At 38.6% G+C, this 19,061-nt stretch overlaps 1 protein-coding gene across 50 annotated transcripts in view; it reads right to left on the minus strand.

Moving 5' to 3' along the window:
- Positions 1-19,061, minus strand: part of ZBTB20 (zinc finger and BTB domain containing 20) — a 505,805-nt gene that overhangs the window by 304,291 nt on the left and 182,453 nt on the right. For 28 of the 50 annotated variants that reach the window (XR_011729104.1, XR_011729105.1, XM_071759958.1 and 25 more), the window contains one exon: positions 7,637-7,722. The exons of the other annotated variants lie outside the window; for them this stretch is intronic. The gene's annotated coding sequence lies outside the window, so the exon portion shown is untranslated. The remainder of the gene's footprint in view (positions 1-7,636; positions 7,723-19,061) is intronic. 50 annotated transcript variants of the gene reach the window in all.

Below are 19,061 nucleotides of genomic sequence, written 5' to 3' on the forward strand. Positions count from 1 at the left end.
AGAGGGTTGTGTTATTAAAACATTATGTTGTTCAGGAGCTTGGCTTGGTGGGGGCAAGAATGAGTTTTGATTTTTAGCATAAACTGCCATAGTCTACACATACACATTTGCTATACATGCACATTTGGTTATTTTCAAGTTAGCTGGTGTTTCATTATGTTTTAATTAATCCACCATGGAAGGAAGCATAAAAATGCAAGTATTAGCTTTGATGTTATCCTAGCCTTAGCCTCAATGCTTTTTTTTCAATGCCTTCTTCACCACACACACCATGCTGAGAATAAGCATGGCATTCAGAATGAGTATTGTCCCTCCTGATTTACAATTTGGGGATACAAAGAATGCAAATGTCTGTTTCTTACAAGTAAAGACAAGTTGGTAGCCACATCTCCTCTATTTTACGCCTGCTTTTCATGCAGTTCTTAGAGATTCCAGACTCCAGTATGGACATAATGGAAGTGGACAGTTCACATGTTTCTGTCATAAAAACCACCAGTGAGTGAATTTATCCTCATCTGCAAAATAAGGGACTCTTCAGATTTTGAGTGCCAGAGGAAACTACAGCCTTTCAATGTACTTCAAACAACAGAAATACAGTAAAAACAGAACTCTTTGGTATCATAACTAGCATCCAGACAATGTGAGAATTGGGAAGCATCACCTTTGCCCAGGGAGAGGAATCAAGCAGTTCAAAACCTGTGACACTGCTCGGGATTTAGTCTGTGACTTCAGACCTCAGAAGGCTAGAAAGTGCTCTCCTCACCTACTTTCCTCTCCCAGAAGAACCTCAGAATTAGCTTTTTATTTCTCTTTGTTTTACCAGTTTGAAATGGCATAATCAAGTCAGAGAAAAGGGGTTCTTTTCTAGTATAGTCAACAACTTTCTGGATTTAAAAAGGCCAGAAGAAAACCCTCTGGATGCACAGATAAGCTGAGCTGCAAGACAATTAAAAACCTAAGCAATTTTAAGACAAAGCTAGTGTGCTGGAAAGCACCAGCTCTCCCTGAATATTAAATAAATAGCGCCCATTTCTTTTCATTGTCTTCTCAGATATGATTCAGGAACACAAAAGCAAAGGTGAGCACGAGTTCTTCAGTTGTTTTGTTGGGGGTTTTTGCTTGGATTTTTTTTCCATATGAAGCTGTTTTAATTCATTTCCTGACATCTAAAGCGTCTCTTTTTTATTTTTTTATTTTCTATTTTTTGAAAAACAGATGTAGTCACATAACTAACTGATATAAAGGTACAGAAGTCTAATGGGGGAAGGTGATTACCACAGGTATTTCCAGTTACCTATTCAATGCACACTGAAACATAATTATCCATATAACCTAAATATGCCAGTAACACGATCGTGTTCTGTCTAAAATATACTAGAGATTTTTTTAAAAACGGAGACTTCCCCCAGTGGAGAAGTGAGATTACCTAGGATTACTGATTCGATGACTTAGGTCTTGGGAAAAGAGGCTCAAAACAATAAAATCACTTGAGGTATCATGCAGCCTGCAAGAACAAAAATCAGCTTGAACTGTCAGGACGCATCCATGCTTCCAACAACTATAGATCTTCTGATTTAAACAGCAAGGAAAATGGCAAAGCACCTGTGTTTTCTTCCTCAATCACCACCTTTATTTGCTTCATTTCTCTGTGCCTTAATTTCCTAATCCTTAAATAGGAACTGCTGATTGTACTCAACACCAACATTCTGAGATGGTGTGGTGTACTTTGATCAAATTCTTTTACCCTCAACTGAAGAGACATAATACCTGGGTATTAGATCCTGTTTACAAAAAGGTTTTCATGTAATCATGTAAAATGTTACGGTACTATTGCCAAAGTAGACCCCTTTCCAAAGCATTCACTTCTACTCTACAAGTCTGCCTTACGCAGTATATGTATGCATTTTGAAATTAAAGGTAATTCTTCAGATTATATTTATACCATGAGTCAAATTTAATCCTGCCTTATACACTGAGTAGACACTTTGACCTTCAAGAGATGCCAATCAAGACAGAATGTGTATCAGTACCTTTCTCTGCCAAAATTTTCCACAATCTTACTCATGTGTTTTACAGTAATACTTTTTTTTCCCCTGTTCATTAACTATTGAAATAAAATATTCACATGACAGATTTTTGCCTCAGTTTTCCCACAGCAATCATATTTCCTCACCCAAGAGGATGTCAGGAAGCTTCATTAATTGTTTCTGAAACATTTACAACTTTTCATGGAAAAGGTAAAGCATCTGTCTCCTAAAGGAGAAAAATAATTTCCAAATGGATGAAGTATCTCAGGTCCCCTCTGAAGCACACATGCATTTTTATTCTTCTCTCGGAGATAAAGACACAGACATTACAGTTTGTCAAGTTCACACATATTATCTAAAGACCAAAACTTGTGTCTTTCCCTCCAGTTCCAGCCCTCCATCTCAACGTGATGCCTTACTAAAATACCTCTGAATATGGTGACAGACAAGACGGTATCTGAACTGAGCAAGTCATCCCCCAAGTAACAGCATCTGTGGGGCTTGGATTCCTTTGGATTTGGGTTCTCTACCTCTTATGGTACCCCAGCCATGATATCCCCAGCCTTCCCAGCCATTTCCTACTCTACCACTTCTTCCTCCCACACTCTTCTGGTCTTCAGTCTGGCCAATGCTCACAGCACCTCTAGATTTCTCCCCAACATTGAGTGCTCAGGCACCCAGCAAGTCCTCAGGAGCAAGAGAACCCTCACAGGGGTTTCTGGAGTCCACACTGAAGACCCTCTCGCAAGGCAAGAGTAATTTCTGACTCTGCTGCATTTCTGATTTTTAAAAACCTTTAGGAATTTGGTCCCCTTGCAGTCTGTACTCTTCTGCCAACCTTACATAAAACTAGACAATTTCAAGCTAACAATGGAGAAGGTGACTGGTCTAGAAATGAGGCATCTCTCGTACCAGTAACTTACCAGAGTAAATTCCCCTGTCACCTTTACTCCATTTTTCCAGACTCACAGACTGTTATGCAGGGTTGCTGCAGGCCACAATGTTTAGCCCATGTGAAATACAAAGCCCACTTTACAGTAAAAAGAAATTGTTGGCAGCAGCTCACTTGAGCTAATCTTATATGAGAGTTGCTTTCTTCTTTTTTTTTTAATAATTTATTAGGATTTCTTTTAAAAGCTGAATCGGAGGAACAGAAATTTCAAAAAACCCTGTAAGATTTCTAAACTAAGAAAAATTTAAGGTAAATGCATTTGCAGCTGATGCAAATAGAGAAATATGCTAAAGAAATAAAAACAAAAAGGAAAAAAGACTTTGAACTTCAAAAAATATCACCACGGATATCACCAGGAATGGCCACCACTAATTTAAAGATTGTATTGTCCTTTTCCAGAGGGTGCATTTCTTTTCTTTCCTTCTATGTATCAGGATTCTAGCAGTATTAACACTAGGTTGAACTGCTAATATCAAAATTATAGGCTAGGAATGAGCTCCACAGGTGTGCCTTGAAAAAGTTCTCTGTTGCAAACTCAAATATTGGGATTGATGCTCTGAAAAGATTAGGGATATCTCAAGAGTAGGGAAACAAAAAACATGTTAGAAAGCTATGTCTTTAGGACAGGAATCCATAGGGAATTTGGGGAGGATATTGAGCCACCATTTGCTGAAAATTTGAATTCATGTACTAAGGCTCTGTAACGATAAACTCCAATTGACCCATCAAGACTGAGATTCTCTGAAGGAGTGATTAACAGAGTTACAACCCTGAAAACAAGATGGCATCATATGAATCCTATTCTGCCTTCCTGCAAGCTCTGAAGTCCTGCCCCCTACAAGTAAACCAGAAGAGCCCCATGCAAAATAGAGATCTGTTGGGCTTCATTTGTTGAGTCTAAGACTGCCCCCCACCTGACTGTAGCTTTGCAGTCACCCACAGCACTACCTGCATAGAGGGGTGAGTGCTTGAGCCTCTCCTTTGTCCTGGGATCCCTTGTGCCAGACACAGCTTGACAGCTTGTCCTCTTGTGGGCTAAGCACATAGCACCCACTGCACAGGGCTAGGGAGAAGCCACGGCCCTATTCTCCAATAGGATTGCACAGCACAATTGTCCCCAAATTCAAAGCCCTTGCAGAAGTAACACGCTGCCTAACAACGTGGCTCCTCTGCCACCACAAAGCTGGTCGCATGTGGACTCTTTGGCTATCCTTGCTCATGGCCCATATAATGCTCATCCTCCTAACCCCTCTGCAATGAGACTCCAATGCAGAGCTCTCCTGTGCTGAGGCCTGAAAGCAAACAGTACATTTGGGGAGCTTTGGATTTGTTTCAAAATAGATAAAGTCCGCTTCCAAAAGAAACAGGAACATAAAAGCCTTTTTGAGGGAAACAGTGAGACAGGGGTTTCAGACTGATCAAGCTGAAGCAGTCTTCAAGGCAATTTTTTGTCACAAATGAGCAGTATCTTCACTCCCCGCCCCACAGCAGACCCTTGTGATGCATTTTATTTCCTTTGCAACTGGCACCAACTCATTTTCCAAAGTCAAACACATCTACCTTCCTTGTTTCTCTCTCTTGGGACTCTTTGAAAGAGAAGGAAAACATAAAGACTAGACTGTGCCGTGGGATTAAACATGTCAGGAGAGAAACAACAGAGAATACAATTACAGGCATGATACATAATACAAAATAAATTGAGACAAGGGTGAGAAAAAGAAAAAGCATAGCCAAATCATCTGAGCTATAGCTGCAGAAAGCATAAATCCCCTTATAATTTGCCCAATCACAATCACTCAGTTTAGGATTCTGCTGTACTCTGTTTCACCACTGTCTATCATTCACACACATAAAATCAATGCTGCTCTGAGCTACACTGCTTGATCATAAAAAGCCTTCCTACACCCCAAACCTGTCCTCCTGCCAGCACATACATCTCAGGTAAATCTGCCATGCAGTATCACCTTCTCACAGCACTTAAAGTTTATGTTCCCAAGTATTTTTTATCCACCTCACTTCAGGCATTGTTTTCAGGGAATTAACTCTGGCCACCAAGTCCTTCACTTCTAAGAGGACTGGGTTATTTGTCCTTTGTAAAAACATGCATTTTGTCTGGTTTCTGCTCTTCTTGTAATTTCACAAGGTCATGTGAATTCTGTATTACAGGAGAGCATGTGAACTGGTGCAAAGGGAGAAAATCATCATGAAAAGAAGAAAAGTCTTCATAAAAGAACACTAGCACTGACTTACACCTATTTCCATTTCAGATGTCATCACAGTTTTGGATGACAACTCCCATTCTGTCTCCAACATGTCCCTTTGTGGATGTGTTTGTGGTATTTCTTTGTGTTTTCCACATCCTTTATAGAATATTCTGAGTACAATCCTAAAGGTATTCACTCTCCTGCTCCCCTTCAAAACTCCTACCCTGATGCACTGAAACCTCCATCACTGTTGACCTTTCACATCCAAGGTTAAGGAAGCTCTCTGGAACTTGTGTTGGCTTGAATTTTCTACTGCTTCAGAGTGAACGGATTGGATAGTACCCTGAGAGATGCTTTAGATATGCAGAAAATAAGTAACAACTTGATAATGGAAAAGTGAGTCTTCTAGTGAGAGAGGAACATTCTAGTGCTCATGTGGAAAGACACACTAAAGCCTCATTACTACTCACAGCTGCAGGAGATCTCCTTCAGCTCAGTTAATAGTTGTGTGGTACTGAAGGATCAGGCTCACTCAAGGCAATTTGAACACAGGAACAGGAAAGCAATCTTTCCTCTAAAGGTATCATATATTCAGGGCTGGTTACAGCATTCGCCCTGCTTGACTCCATCAAGACCCCGTCTTTAAACAAAAGGAGAAAAAAAATCTCAACATTACTGTTTTTTCTCCCAGCAGCTCAAAAAGTTTTCCATCCCATTCAACCTTTTCATTTTACCTTTCCAAAATGTTTTATAGCTCTTATGACTTGTTTTTCAAGTCTATAAACCTTGTTTCAACCTGATGACTAATGGAAAACTGTTTTTATGGAAAAATTGAGAGTACGATGTGCCACATTCCAAAACTCCTAGAACTTTTGCACAAGATTATCAATCTATAATACCTTCTTATTCCTGTACTCAATTATTTTAAAATGTGATTATGATTATGATTATTTTTTTCTCTAATAAGTCTAAACAAACAGAAACACTTTGCATGCAATCTAGAATGCAGACTTCAATATTTAATGCTTGGGCAGTAAGAGCCATGTTCATAATTTGTTAATTCCTCGTTTCTAATTAGTAGCTAAAAATCTGATTATTTACCTTCTTTGTTTCCTTTGCCTTTATTTTTCAGTGAAAACCAAGAACCCTGTTTTCCAGTACTCAATTTAAAAGCCTAGAAGTTAGAGTCTCTCATTTTTCTATCTCTGGCAATGCAAGAAAATAATTTTGTTGCCCTGTATAAGTTACTTGCTTCTGCAAGGGTAACTGTTACGATCAACAATTCATAGTCCTCTGATATCCCAAGATCTAATGTGTTTAAAAGCACCAATGACAATGAAGTGTTCCCAGCCACGCACTATGGCCCACCCTGATTCAGTAAGCACATGTCAGGAGTTCCAGCTGGATGGCTCGAGCTGACAATCACAAGATTAGGACCTAATTACTTTATTAGGAATGAAGCATCTCTGTCCACCAACCATTTTAATTCTGAATTCTTATTTACAGTAGTGTGAACGAAGCTCCAAATAAACTGCATCTGAAGTTATCAATAGCTCACAGAAGCCAAGCTCTATCAAAACGTGAAGAACTGAAAAAATGCAGACATAGCTTCTAAACCACTGGAAGACTGGCTACATAGGTTGACAACCCCAAAATAAACCTGTGAGGTAAGACAGATGTAACTAGAAAGAGGTAACAGTGATGCTATGATTTTTCCTGCTTTGCTAATCATCTACATGTGTTGTTTTGCTTAAGGTATTCAACAGCTTATTCTACACATTTCAGAAACATTATTTGAGTTGCCTCAGTATGTAGCATTTCAAGAGTAACAGACTTTTCCTTCCTTACCTTTTCACATTAAGAGTTCACAATGACCTGTAAAATGATACATTAGTTTTTCCTCTGCTACAGTTCTGCTTTTGCATGGGAAAGAGGAATACTCAGCTAGTCAATGGAATTCAATGAAGGTCTCTACCTTCCAGCACTTCACTTTAGCCATGAAGCTTTCCTTGTTCTATGGATGTCTACTTCCAGCACATAAATGCTATCCCTGCATCACCTATCATAAGTACAAATTAAAAAGATATGTATTTGGACTCTTAAATAATGCCTTTTCACCATTTCTTCATTTTTTTCCTCATTTGTCTGGGAAGCAGGATTTCTTTGCATTGCAGAATCTGAATAGGGAGCTGCACCTGTTAGCTCTGTGCTACCTCAGGGCTCTCTATTCAGCCATCTGCTTTTCAAAATCTATTTGTTATCTCTTGGGCAACCAAGAAGGAATAATGTTTTATCACCTTAATGCTGAAAGTGATAATTTACAATAGGAAAATATACCAGGCCAGGCAGAATTTTTACTAAGGAAGAAAGGAAGAAAATTCCTGGTGAAAGGGGCAAGAAAAAGAGGCAAAAGAAGGAAGAAGCAAGAGGAAAGGAATGGGAACAAAACTCACTTGCTTCCAGCAAAAGTCAACTCGATACGCTTTACTTGGACCCAGGGACTTCGTATTATGTATTTCTATAGTATGCCTCTATATCCCTGCAGAAATAAATAAAAAGATAACATTTGACAAACTAAAGTGAAAAAGCTTTTTCCAGACATTCTAATATGACTTATGGTCTTGAATTAGTGCCTGAAATACACATCTTTCAGAAGAACAAAGTATCATAGTGCCACCCAAGCAGCAGTCCCAGGCTTTGCCTGTTTTTTCCAGTAAGAGTAGACCAATGACTGAGTCACACTTCCATTATATGACAATTGTGCTTTTGTTTGGCACCCTCTCATCTCTTGCAAGTCACTTGCAGATGGTCTAGAAGCCAGAGAACAAGCTGTACTTCCTTTCCATGTCATCCATCCCCATCTTATGGAATCCTTCCAGTTTGCTGCACACAAGGTCCAAGGATCCTTCTCCACAAATCTCTCTTTCAACTTCAAAAAAACCTTTCCATAGGATTCTGTAGTTAGGCTTTCCCATTACCAGAAATGAGGAAATAATATGCACTGCTTCCATCCCTGAATGCACATTAAGTTCACAGAGCACAACTCAGGAAAAGGAAACGGAGGGATTTGGTGGGGTTGTTCAGTACCTCACAGAGACTGGGGGTCCAAAGGAAATGTTTTTCAGAACACTATAATGCAGTTACGTGGGTTAGCGTTATGCCATTACTTCAGATTTTGCAGTCAACCCTGATCACCCTCTCCCAAACAGGCTAGAGAAGAAACAAAAAGGGTTCAGAGAGCAAGAAGACTCATTAAAGCCTTCAAGAGCTTTCTGTATGTGAGAAGTTTAGAAAGCTTCAAACTGATACTGAAAATGAAAAAGAGTGAACACAGCGGAAGTGATATAAATGTAACTGCACAGAGAAAATAAAATAAATCTGACCTCCCAAGAAAAGAGGGGACGGTCATTAAAACTAAAAGGCAGAACATTAAAACCAATAAAAGGATTATTATTTTTCATCCACATACTATATAATTAACTTGCAGTACTCCATACCCAAGATATCAGAAGGGCCAACATTTTATGAGTTAAAAAAGGGCTAATTACAGCCATTGTAATATTAACAATAATATAAACCATTATAACAATAATAAATGTATTATTATTATTATAGAAATACTTAGCACAGTACTGAATAAACAGAATAACCACAATTACGATAAAATAAAGTACGAGGACTGAAAACTGCCCATGTTTAAAGGCATAAACCAACTTCCATTTGATACTTATTAAGGAGAAATTACCCCTGTAGGAAAGGTTAAATCACCATCACTCTTTACGGGGAACTTAGCCTTTTTTCAGAAGATTGGGATACTGGATTCTATGATGCTCACTGTGTGGCTTCCTAGAGGGGTATCTGCAATCCATACATGCCATCAGTCTAGTGCTCAGCTTGGATACCCCACCAGAACAGGGTCTGTAAAACCAAAATTAAATCCCTATAAAAACAAAGGAAAACTTCTGCTCTGCCAGGGTATGTGCTATTTGCGTTTACTTCTGAAAAGTGAGACTGTTTTGCCCACTCCTTTTAATACATATTATGAAACGGGGAACTGAAATAAGGAAAATTTTGTAGATTTGACAAAAATTGGTAATTTTACTGTTACGTTATTTGTTGAATAAGCTGTGAATAAGGAATTTTAAGGAAGAGTATTCTTAACCACCAATATATTTCCACTCCCTAACAGATCTTTTTTTATAATTAAAAAAATAATTTTATATGTGGAATAAACAAAAAAAAAAAAAAAAAAAAAAAACAAACAAAAAAAAGAAGCTCTGCACTTAGATTTCTGACCATGCTGGGTCTCTGGTATGTAATTTTGGGTAAAACTGTGGGCAGCCTCTCCCTCAGTAAGGTCACTAAAAGACCTTTTCCCCTTTAAACATCTTCCTACTTCGACAAAACATGCGGAGGCTTAGCTATCTTGAGACTTCATTACACCAAACTTCGTTGAAAGTGGCCAAATTTTGAGACAGGTATGCAAACTGAATGCAGGAGAGAGAGAATAAGGAGGGGTGTTCCCAGATATCTCATTTCCCTGGGAAGCCAGGCCTGGAGAAGCCCTGGAGATGCAGGCAATCCTTAAGAATGGTTTAGAAAAAGATCCTTCCCTGCAGCCTCTCACACGTCTAATTTCTATAGAAATTAGACATCCTTGAAACACAAGCATGTAAGGGCTTATGTTCCTGCCCCACACTGAGCTGTCGTGTAGCTTTTTAATTAGATACACCTCTGTCAAAACCAGAACCCGTTTAAACTAAATAAAACTGGGCCATATAACTTCTCCTACAAGCTTGTTTTGTTTTCTTGCATATTGATAAACATATGCTGATAGATAAGTACACATTGCAGCCTAGAAGCCTATCTCCACTTCCCCAACTTTTAGACAAAATACAGCTGTGAAACCAAAACACCGGTTCTCTCAGAAAGAGGGAAAATAAATTTAAAAAAAGCCTATAAATGGTGGACAATCTAAAGTTTCAGAAAAAATACATGCAGCAAATACACACAGTCTTACCTGTGCAAGTCTGTACCATCAGCCTTTGAGACTTTTTTTTACATCTACTCTGTAACAATGCATTTTTTGAAAACCGTTCTAGTGCTCAGGAATGCCAAGAATTTCGGAAGAGAGCCACAGCTTAAGAGAGCAATTATTTGCCAACAAATACTCAGTTTGCTTGTCCTGTGATTTTTCTTCTCCTAACTCGAACTCTCCATAATCCGTCTCTTGCTGCGTCATGAGCACAAGAAGTCTTTTCTTCATAAAATAACACTTCACTTGGCTATGTTGTTAGCAATCAGAATTCCCTCTACTGGTCATTTGCTATACTCCTACAAATACCACCTTGAGCCCCGGACGTTAGAAGGCAGTGAGTCAGTGTGTGGGATTCATCCACTGTTTATAAACACCTTCAACCACATTTACCCGGTTTACAATATTCAGGACATCTCAGCTGAATTACTGCTTTGTGTCCAGTTTGTATTCAGTTGGGGGCCATATGTTCCTTCATGTATTAGAGCAGAGCTCATTAGCACTGCTGCAGTCAAGCCACAGCAAACATTTTTTTTTCTGTCTTGCCTCCATTTTAACCTGATTAAAAACATTTTCTCCAGGGTAGATTTCTCTGGAAGAGAACTGCTCAAATCAGAAGTGCTGTTAAAATGGATATGAGTAAATTTTAAATTACTTTTAAAATTAGTTGCTATTTTGCTGCAAAAGAACTCAGTTGTTACTTAGGACTGAACTACTTACTAAAAGCACCTTCTAAAAACATGGGAAAGCCTTCACAAAAACTCTACTGCAGTAACCACAAGGGCTAAATATTCAGTGAGCACACAAACCTAGAAAAACACAGTATTCAAGCTCTTTCCTAAGGATTTAGACACAACCTATTTTTAAAGAAGCACGCGTGTATATATGCATCTGTGCAGGCAGCATCACACAACTAGATTAACACCTTGCAATAATGGGGAGAGTGGGTGTAGTTAGAAATCTGGATGTGCAAATTGTATTTCCTAAGAAATTTTGTGTAGGCAAGTTCCATTCTGCTCAATCAACAGTAGGCAGAGTAACACTATATTTGGCAAAAATTAATAAAATACAGAAGGAGTGACTTGAATCACACACATTAATTGCTAACTGAAAATCTAGGTTCTGAAACAGAGAACAGGAACACCCTTGTAGTGAGTAGAAGTAAAAAATGACCACCTGGAATGAATGGTACAAGAAAGAATCCATTTAAATCAATTTTAGGATAGAAATATTTCATCTTTCAAAATCAGTTTGGGTCTGGCTACTTCTTACACGAGTGAAAACAAGTTGTGGGCCCCAAACTGAGAATTAACATCACATCATGGATACTTTACCGCATTTTGAAGGACTGTGTGCATTTTATATGATGCAGTGATATTGCAGGAAACCATGGATTTTCTGCAAATTCAAACCACGGGATGATAAAACATAGTAATTCCTCACATCCAAGTATGCATTCTAAACCACCACGTTCTGAACACAAACAGCATCAGAGGCATCAAACATCCCTAGTAAACTACATTTATGCTTTGTATATTCCATATATCAGCTGCTAAAAACCAGTCAAGTTAGAACAGGGAGTCTTGTACACATACATCTTTAAGTGCCGTTTGCCCAAAATGCTTGCTAGCTCATTTTAGAAATTATTTAACTTTGCTCCCAACCCCCCTTGTCAAACAGCAACTTAACAGAAGGAGATTCCTAAACTTTGTAAGGGTACTGACCATCTCCTCCATGCACCCTTCAAAGCATGAAAGGATGCAGAAATAAACAGCATTTAAAAGGTCAAGACTGCATTTGAGTGCATTGCTCCTTTTTTCCCTAAAACTGATTTGCCAGTGAAAGCTCTAACAAAAAGGAGACAGAAAACACATCTGATGGGGTGATGCACCTCGCTACAGAAATGCCTTGAAAACTTCCCCTAAAGACCCCACCCATTAAACACTCTATCCTCTGGCATAATCAGCAGAGTTATCATGGAATTCAAGAACAAAGAAGCTGACCTGCTCTCACACAGCTATCTGTGAGGGAAAAATCTTTGGAAAAAAAAAAAAGAACTTTGGTTGAACAGAGTTACATACTAACTGCATGTAACATAAACTAATTGCTTTCCCCTAGGCTTTGACTTAAACTGACATAAACAAAGCATTTCAGCATTAAATCTTGCTATAGTCTAGTACATGTTGCATGTAACAAGGCAAAGGCAGAGAAGGGTAGCTCTTAGGAGGTACCTTCAGATCAAATTTGCAATATTTAGATGATACTCTGAAAACGAAACTTTAAAGAAAATTGAAGTACGTTAAAAAAATGGAAGTGACAAGTAAAATTCTTGCTGTTAAGGCTTAGCAGTGAAAAACTAACAGTGTGAACAAAAATTAGTTTTTTTATAAACAGCTGTAAGCAAGCAGAGGTTGTAATATTCTGTAATAAATAATTCTTCCTGAAAAGGGGATAAGGGCTTACTAATTTTTGTTGTCTTAAATTACGTATTTTCACATATACTAATTTGTCTTTGCATGGCAGAGCTTTTGAAACAAAAGCTGACACACTTAATAGGGACAACTGGGTTAAATGGGAATTTATTGGATAATGTCAGAACATAACAAATTCTTACTCATCTAGTGTAATTAATGTGAAATTATACTTTTCTCAACAGGGACTGCATGGTAAAAGGGATATCTGGTTTGCTTAGGAGGTGCCCCCATTAACTGCATTTTTAAAAAATGCTCTAAGCAATCAGCTAGTAGAGCCAGACGCTGTCCTCAGGTAACCTCACGCAGCTGCCTTCAGTGCAAAACGCTGTCACTTTTCAGACTTCATACACTGTGATCTGCTTCCTTCCTTCACATTCGTCCCCTGAGGGATGGTGGCCAAGTGCAGCAGTCCCTCCTCTCCATGCAGCCTGGGGACTGAGTGCTCACGTGGCATGATGCCTTAGCAGCAGGGCTGAACACAGCCCTGAACTCAACGTGCACCTTTTGGTAAGAGGCTCTTCCAAATCCAATTGACAGAAAAAAGGACATGGTCACTCTAACTTTTTAACCTTATGTTTGTTTTCACCTTGCTTGCAGCAACTATTTGCTTCCACTTGCAAAGGTATTTTTATTTTCTGAGGCTAGATTGGCATTCCTTGGCAATATCTAGCAAAAAAAAAAAAATCTCTCTCAAAACATCATGGTCCTTTTTGCCAGTGTCACAAAGGCTCCTGGTACTAACACCTCTGTCCCATCTCCCTGGTGATTAACTGTCAGCATTATTTAATGTGTCCCACCACTACATACTATCTATGTCTGAACATCTTTAGTCACCTAAAAATGAAGAAAGTAGCACCAAAACAAGAAAAATAAAGAAAACACAAATTATGAGGAAAAGAGAAAAAGAACAACCAAATTGAGTGCACATTTAAGTACTTTAGCCAGGCAACGTGAAGGATTCAGCTAGTCCAGAATAGTTTAAATTCAGCTGCTTGGTGTTCTGTGTTTAATCAGGTAAACTCCCACTGAAATCAGCAGACCAGCTTCTGCTCAATAACACTGATACAAACCTGAGCCACTTTATTGAAATCAAATACAGCCAACACAAAATTTATAAAGGTGTGAACACGCCCCAAATCTGAATCAAGGCAGAAATGCCTTAAGGAAGAGTGAGTAGATGATGAGAAAGAAACAGCTTGCTACTGAAACCTCTCCATTGAAAAGCTGTCTCCTGGCAGGAACCAATGTCCAGTGCAGCCAGGCAGTTTTCCAGATGGGACTCTGGGAGCAGATAAACGCCATTACTATTTCCCATTAGCAAAGTTAGGAAGCTATGGAGGTACATGGTAACATGTGCCTCAGTCCAACTACATGAACTTTGTATTTTGCTCTCTATACAAAAGTGATTTTTTTCATTAAATAAGTCTTTTAATCCATTTTCAGTACACATTCAACAGTACATTATTCCACAACATCACAATATGATATTACTATTACTTAGGTTAGGTGTGGAAGTACAGTTTGCAGAGCCTGTTACTTAGTGACAATGGAATTTAGGGCATCAGTAAAGAGGTTGCATTTGTTAATCATTTATTTCCAAAATTGGTGCCTACAAGGGGATAGTGTTTGCTCGCCTGTATTTCTTTTTTTTTTTTTTTTTTTTTATACGGGATTTCCTACCTATCTCTGCTAAAAGTTGTTGGAGAAGAGAAAAATCATTCCAAAGAGATTTTAAAAAAAATCCAGGTATGAAGCAGACATCACTGATGCACAGTTCCAGCCTCTGACATTTCCCAGTATTTTTTTTTCCACACCTCCACTTGAGAGTTCAAGCCATGCATTTATTTCCAGATCAGATTTAAAAACTCATCAGGAAAAAAACACAATACTTTATCCTATCAGACTAATAACAAGTAGCTTATGTGCCATTTAAATCAGAATTGCTTTCCCCTACTGAATGGTGGATAAAATTGTTCTAGACTGAAGCAGATGGAACTGGAAACGTTGTCTTCCTATTTGTATCTGGGACACATATGAACAGCCTATGTGAATAAGGCTTCAGAAAAACATTATAAATATAAACCACAGAAGAATCACTACCTTACAGCTCTAAAATCACCACTTTCACCCTTGTAAAGAGGTTCAGAAACTCAGACTAAGGGATCAGGATGGGCAAAGTTCAATCACTGCTTTCTCCAAGGATGAGAAGACTGTACAGAAGTGTCAGTCACTATGTCAACAGCCCTAACTCAGCAGTGAGAGACACGGAGCTTTCCTGAAGCAGTTCCTGACAAGGTGTGCTCAGGAAGGAACAGAGAGACCTGCTGTGATTCCCTTGAAGCATGGATGATTTCTTGGTGGATCTCCAGGACCATGTGCTGGGAGAAAAAACACACCACTAATGGTGCAGGCTGGGAACCCAACCCACACAGGTTTGAGCAGAAGGTTTATCTTCACAGGACGTCTGCAGCAGGGAAATAGCATCCCCTTCCTTTTACAGTTAGGGAATGTAGGCACAAATACATTATTGACTTTTCCAAGGTTACTGAGCCAGAGATGAGAAGAAAAGCTGGATCTGTTTTGGTCTGCTGATCAGAGCCTAAAAAATGCCAAGCTATCCTCCCTCCAGCTTCAAGGCCACAAACTATCTGGTTTAGTATTTTCACAGAGGGCATTACCTAGGTATAAGTGAGGATGTGCAAGACAAAATAAAAAAAAAAAAAAAAAAAAAAAAATTGTGTTTGATCTTCACAGGAACCCTTAGCCCTGAAGTAACCTTGAGGTAACAACAATAATGAAAAGCATGATTTTTACTTGTGAGTTTAACACGCAAGGCTTGAAGGTCATCATAGTGGTTTTGTCTCTGAAGTGAGAACTGATGTTTTTACACTATACTTTCAGCAGAGTGGCTTTAAATTATCTCTGTAAAGATGGATAGAAGCAGCTTGTTTACCAGGTTAGGAATTAAGAAAAAAAAACACCCCTCAGATTTAAAATTCTCCTTAGTTCAATTACTCTTAACATTTTATTAACTTAATCAGAGGAAATTAAAAACAACAACAAAACAACCAAAAAACTTGACTTTTTGACAGCAAAGTCAAACCGACTGGAAAATTCACCTCCTACAAGAAATACTGAAAGACAAAACTCCAGATAGCAGCTTGTCAGTGAAATGCTTTCAGCTGCAGACACAAGTACATTGTCATGAAATCTTCTGTTCTCTTTGACCTCCAAAAGACAGAAGAAACTGTTGGATCTGAGTATTGGTTTTGATCAAGTCCTCTCCATTGGGAGGGGCACTGAATGGGATACAGACACATAAAATCATATGCCTGTGAATTTACTTTGCAGAGTACCTGCACACACAAAAACACAAAAGAACTTACATTAAGGGAGAATATCTATGCCTTCAACATTACCTTTTTCCTTTCTTTACGTGTGCTTTTAAGGAAAGTAAGTATTCTTAAGTTCACTTGAGAAATAGGGATTAATGGAGATCAATAATTGTTTTTTTCCAATTATACAAGCCAGCAGCATAGTTGGGAATGGACTGGAGCTGTGTCCACATCTCCCTGGCTCTTTTCTGGGGGTCAACTGATCTCCTGTAGCCACTGGGAAACATGGGAAACAGTGATTTTTATATCTAGAGATCAAAGGGGCAGAATCTGTTCTCTGAGGACATGAAGTCCTAATACAAGCTAAAACTAAATTCTACTAAGTTGCTCACTGTAGGGAACTTGGAGAAGACACTTTGTTTTGCACCATTTATAGTGCTCTGCAATCAAAAGATTTTACATAATGCAGAAAGACATATATAAGTTTAGGTCTGAAAGAACTGTTTTGGGCCTCATCCTAACATGGTATTAAACAGAAAAATAACCAAACCATCTTTCATAACAAGCTTCCAGTTTTATTTGGTTCTATTTAATCACTCATTTTGCTGTGGCCAACTGCATTCTCTCTGGTCTCTTAGACAGTGGGTTTCATGCATTCTTGCATATATTTGAACTTTTGATCATTTTCCAAAAATTCACTGCTAGTATCCTAGGCAGCCATCACTGGGTAGAGATATGGGTCATTCTAGTTCAGAATAAAAAGGAGATGAGTGTGACTGATCCTTTTTTCTCAAGGCCAAATCTCATAACAAATCATCTGGAGAACTGCCAACCGCTTCAATAAGACCAGAAATTGTCCCCACTGTTATCTAAAAAACTTCATCTTCCTTATGAGAAAAACAGAGTGCAAATTCTCTAGCCAGACTAGATTCATTCTCTTACAGACTAGGAAAAGAATAATCAGGCAAAAAAGCGAAGAAAGGGACAGCAGCGTTCACTGGTGCCTGTATGTTATTGCACATCAAATTTTTGAGCAAAAGTGAAAATACTACCTTTTCGTTGGTTTGTTCAGCACAATTTAGAACAGGCTTCACTATATAAATAATATAACTATATGTTATTATATAAATGCATGTTGTAATAGAGAACTGTTCTTAATCCTGTAGACTCCACTCACAGCAGAGTGAATGGACAAAAATAAAGCTGGCATATAAACTACTTACGAAAGTTTCTTTGTCAGAAAATGAAAGCACATGGGAAAAAATCCTATGCTTTTGTTCCTTCTTTGAAATTTCATGCTGTGAAAAAAATAACACTACATTTATGTGAATATGCATGTGTATGTATGTACATTGAATTAACTGGAATGGCAAGGAAGAAAATGAGTCTATCTCAAAAGAAGCCAAAAATCTGGGACTTCAATAGCATTACAAGGACTTGGAATATGACAGATAGTGGCATATTGTGTCTTGCTGTGAAGGAGAGCTAGACTGAAACTTTACAGCGTCTCTGTTCCTAAACAGCAAAACACACTGCTCATGAGGCACATCCGAAGACTTGGGATGTGACAAGCTATTCTTGACCTCTTCCTTTCCAGTGTGCAGTGCTTACTCCATCAAATGCCTGGCCTGTTATTGACCTTTGATTTCATAATAGGCTCATGTTAACAAATCACTTGGAAGTGAGATCAACACAGATACATAACTGGTGCTATGAAACAGACAAAAAGGAGTTTTCAAAAGCTGGTGAGCACAGGAGAGAAGCAGTGGTAGCACATAGAAGGGGAACTGCAGAACTACATGTTCAACTCTTTCTATGTCTGGTTATCATCTTCAGTACTGCATCATATTACTGAAGTGTCTTTTTTTTCTTCTTTTTTTTCTGCTTTCTCTTTCTTTCTTTCTTTTTTCTTTTTTTTCTTTTTCTTTTTCCTTTTCTTTTTTCTTTGTTTTTCTTTTTTCCTAAAAGCCTAGAAAAAAAACTTTTTTTTATTGTTTTGGGTGGTTTGTTGAGGTTTTTTGGTTTGGTTTGGGCTGGGATTTTTATGTCTAATCCTGTACTTTCACTTAAATGTATTAGACAGCTACCTCAAAGATGAAAGACAAAGGCAGATGGAAAGGAGAGTTTGAGGAGAATTGCAGAATATAAGTCTTGAGATTCAGACCTCATAAGCAACCCTTTTACCAAATTACCTTTTCTCATTGCTCTTTACGTTAAGGGGTAAATACTTAGTGATATTTTAACTACAAAATATTTGTATTGAACAGGGGCCTCCTGTTCCCTAGTTCCTCTGATTTACAACAAAGAGTTTTAATAATCACAACTCTGTCTGACATTCAAATCCATCTCTGCAACACACTCTCCTCTGGATTTGCGCCACCGAATGAAATGCTTTGGAAAAACAAAATAAACCAAAACCCTGCTGTGGAAACAGGACAAATCTAGTTTCACGTCCCCTGCAGAGACAGAAACAAGACGGAAGTAAAAAGCACCAAATGGAGCTCATAAAGCTTCACTCTGATCTCAGCCTCCACATTCTGGCAGAAAGCACCACCTAAAAGATGTGCTTTGCTTCAAGTGAGAACAGCCTCTGATTGCACCGTGAGCACAAAAATATATTGTCTGTGAACAATTATCCTGAACAAACTCTGAAGAAAGGAAATCTGACTACAAAATAAGGGGAAATGTGGTGGGAGGCAGGCTAATCGCCCCCCTCCCTCGCCAAGGCCTTATCTCGCATGCCAGCCATCTGTAGTAGCTGTGCCTGTGAATACAATTTGTGAGCTCCACTGAACCTTCTTTCCACAGACAGCAACCATCCCACCATCAGAAACCATCCACCATGGCAGGGAAGTCCTGTAACAAAACCAGTTCCTCACTTTAGGTCCAATTTATTACAGGTAGTTGCTCATATTCTTTGTAACATTGCATATAGCAGCAAGGAAGTGGAAGGAAACCCATCCTAAAACACAGGATAGGATGTCACACATACATGGAGTTAAAGGGGCTACTGCTAAAATTCACTATTTCTTTC

Source organism: Heliangelus exortis, chromosome 1, assembly GCF_036169615.1.
Source record: "Heliangelus exortis chromosome 1, bHelExo1.hap1, whole genome shotgun sequence".
In the NCBI taxonomy this organism is placed as follows: Eukaryota; Metazoa; Chordata; class Aves; order Apodiformes; family Trochilidae; genus Heliangelus; species Heliangelus exortis.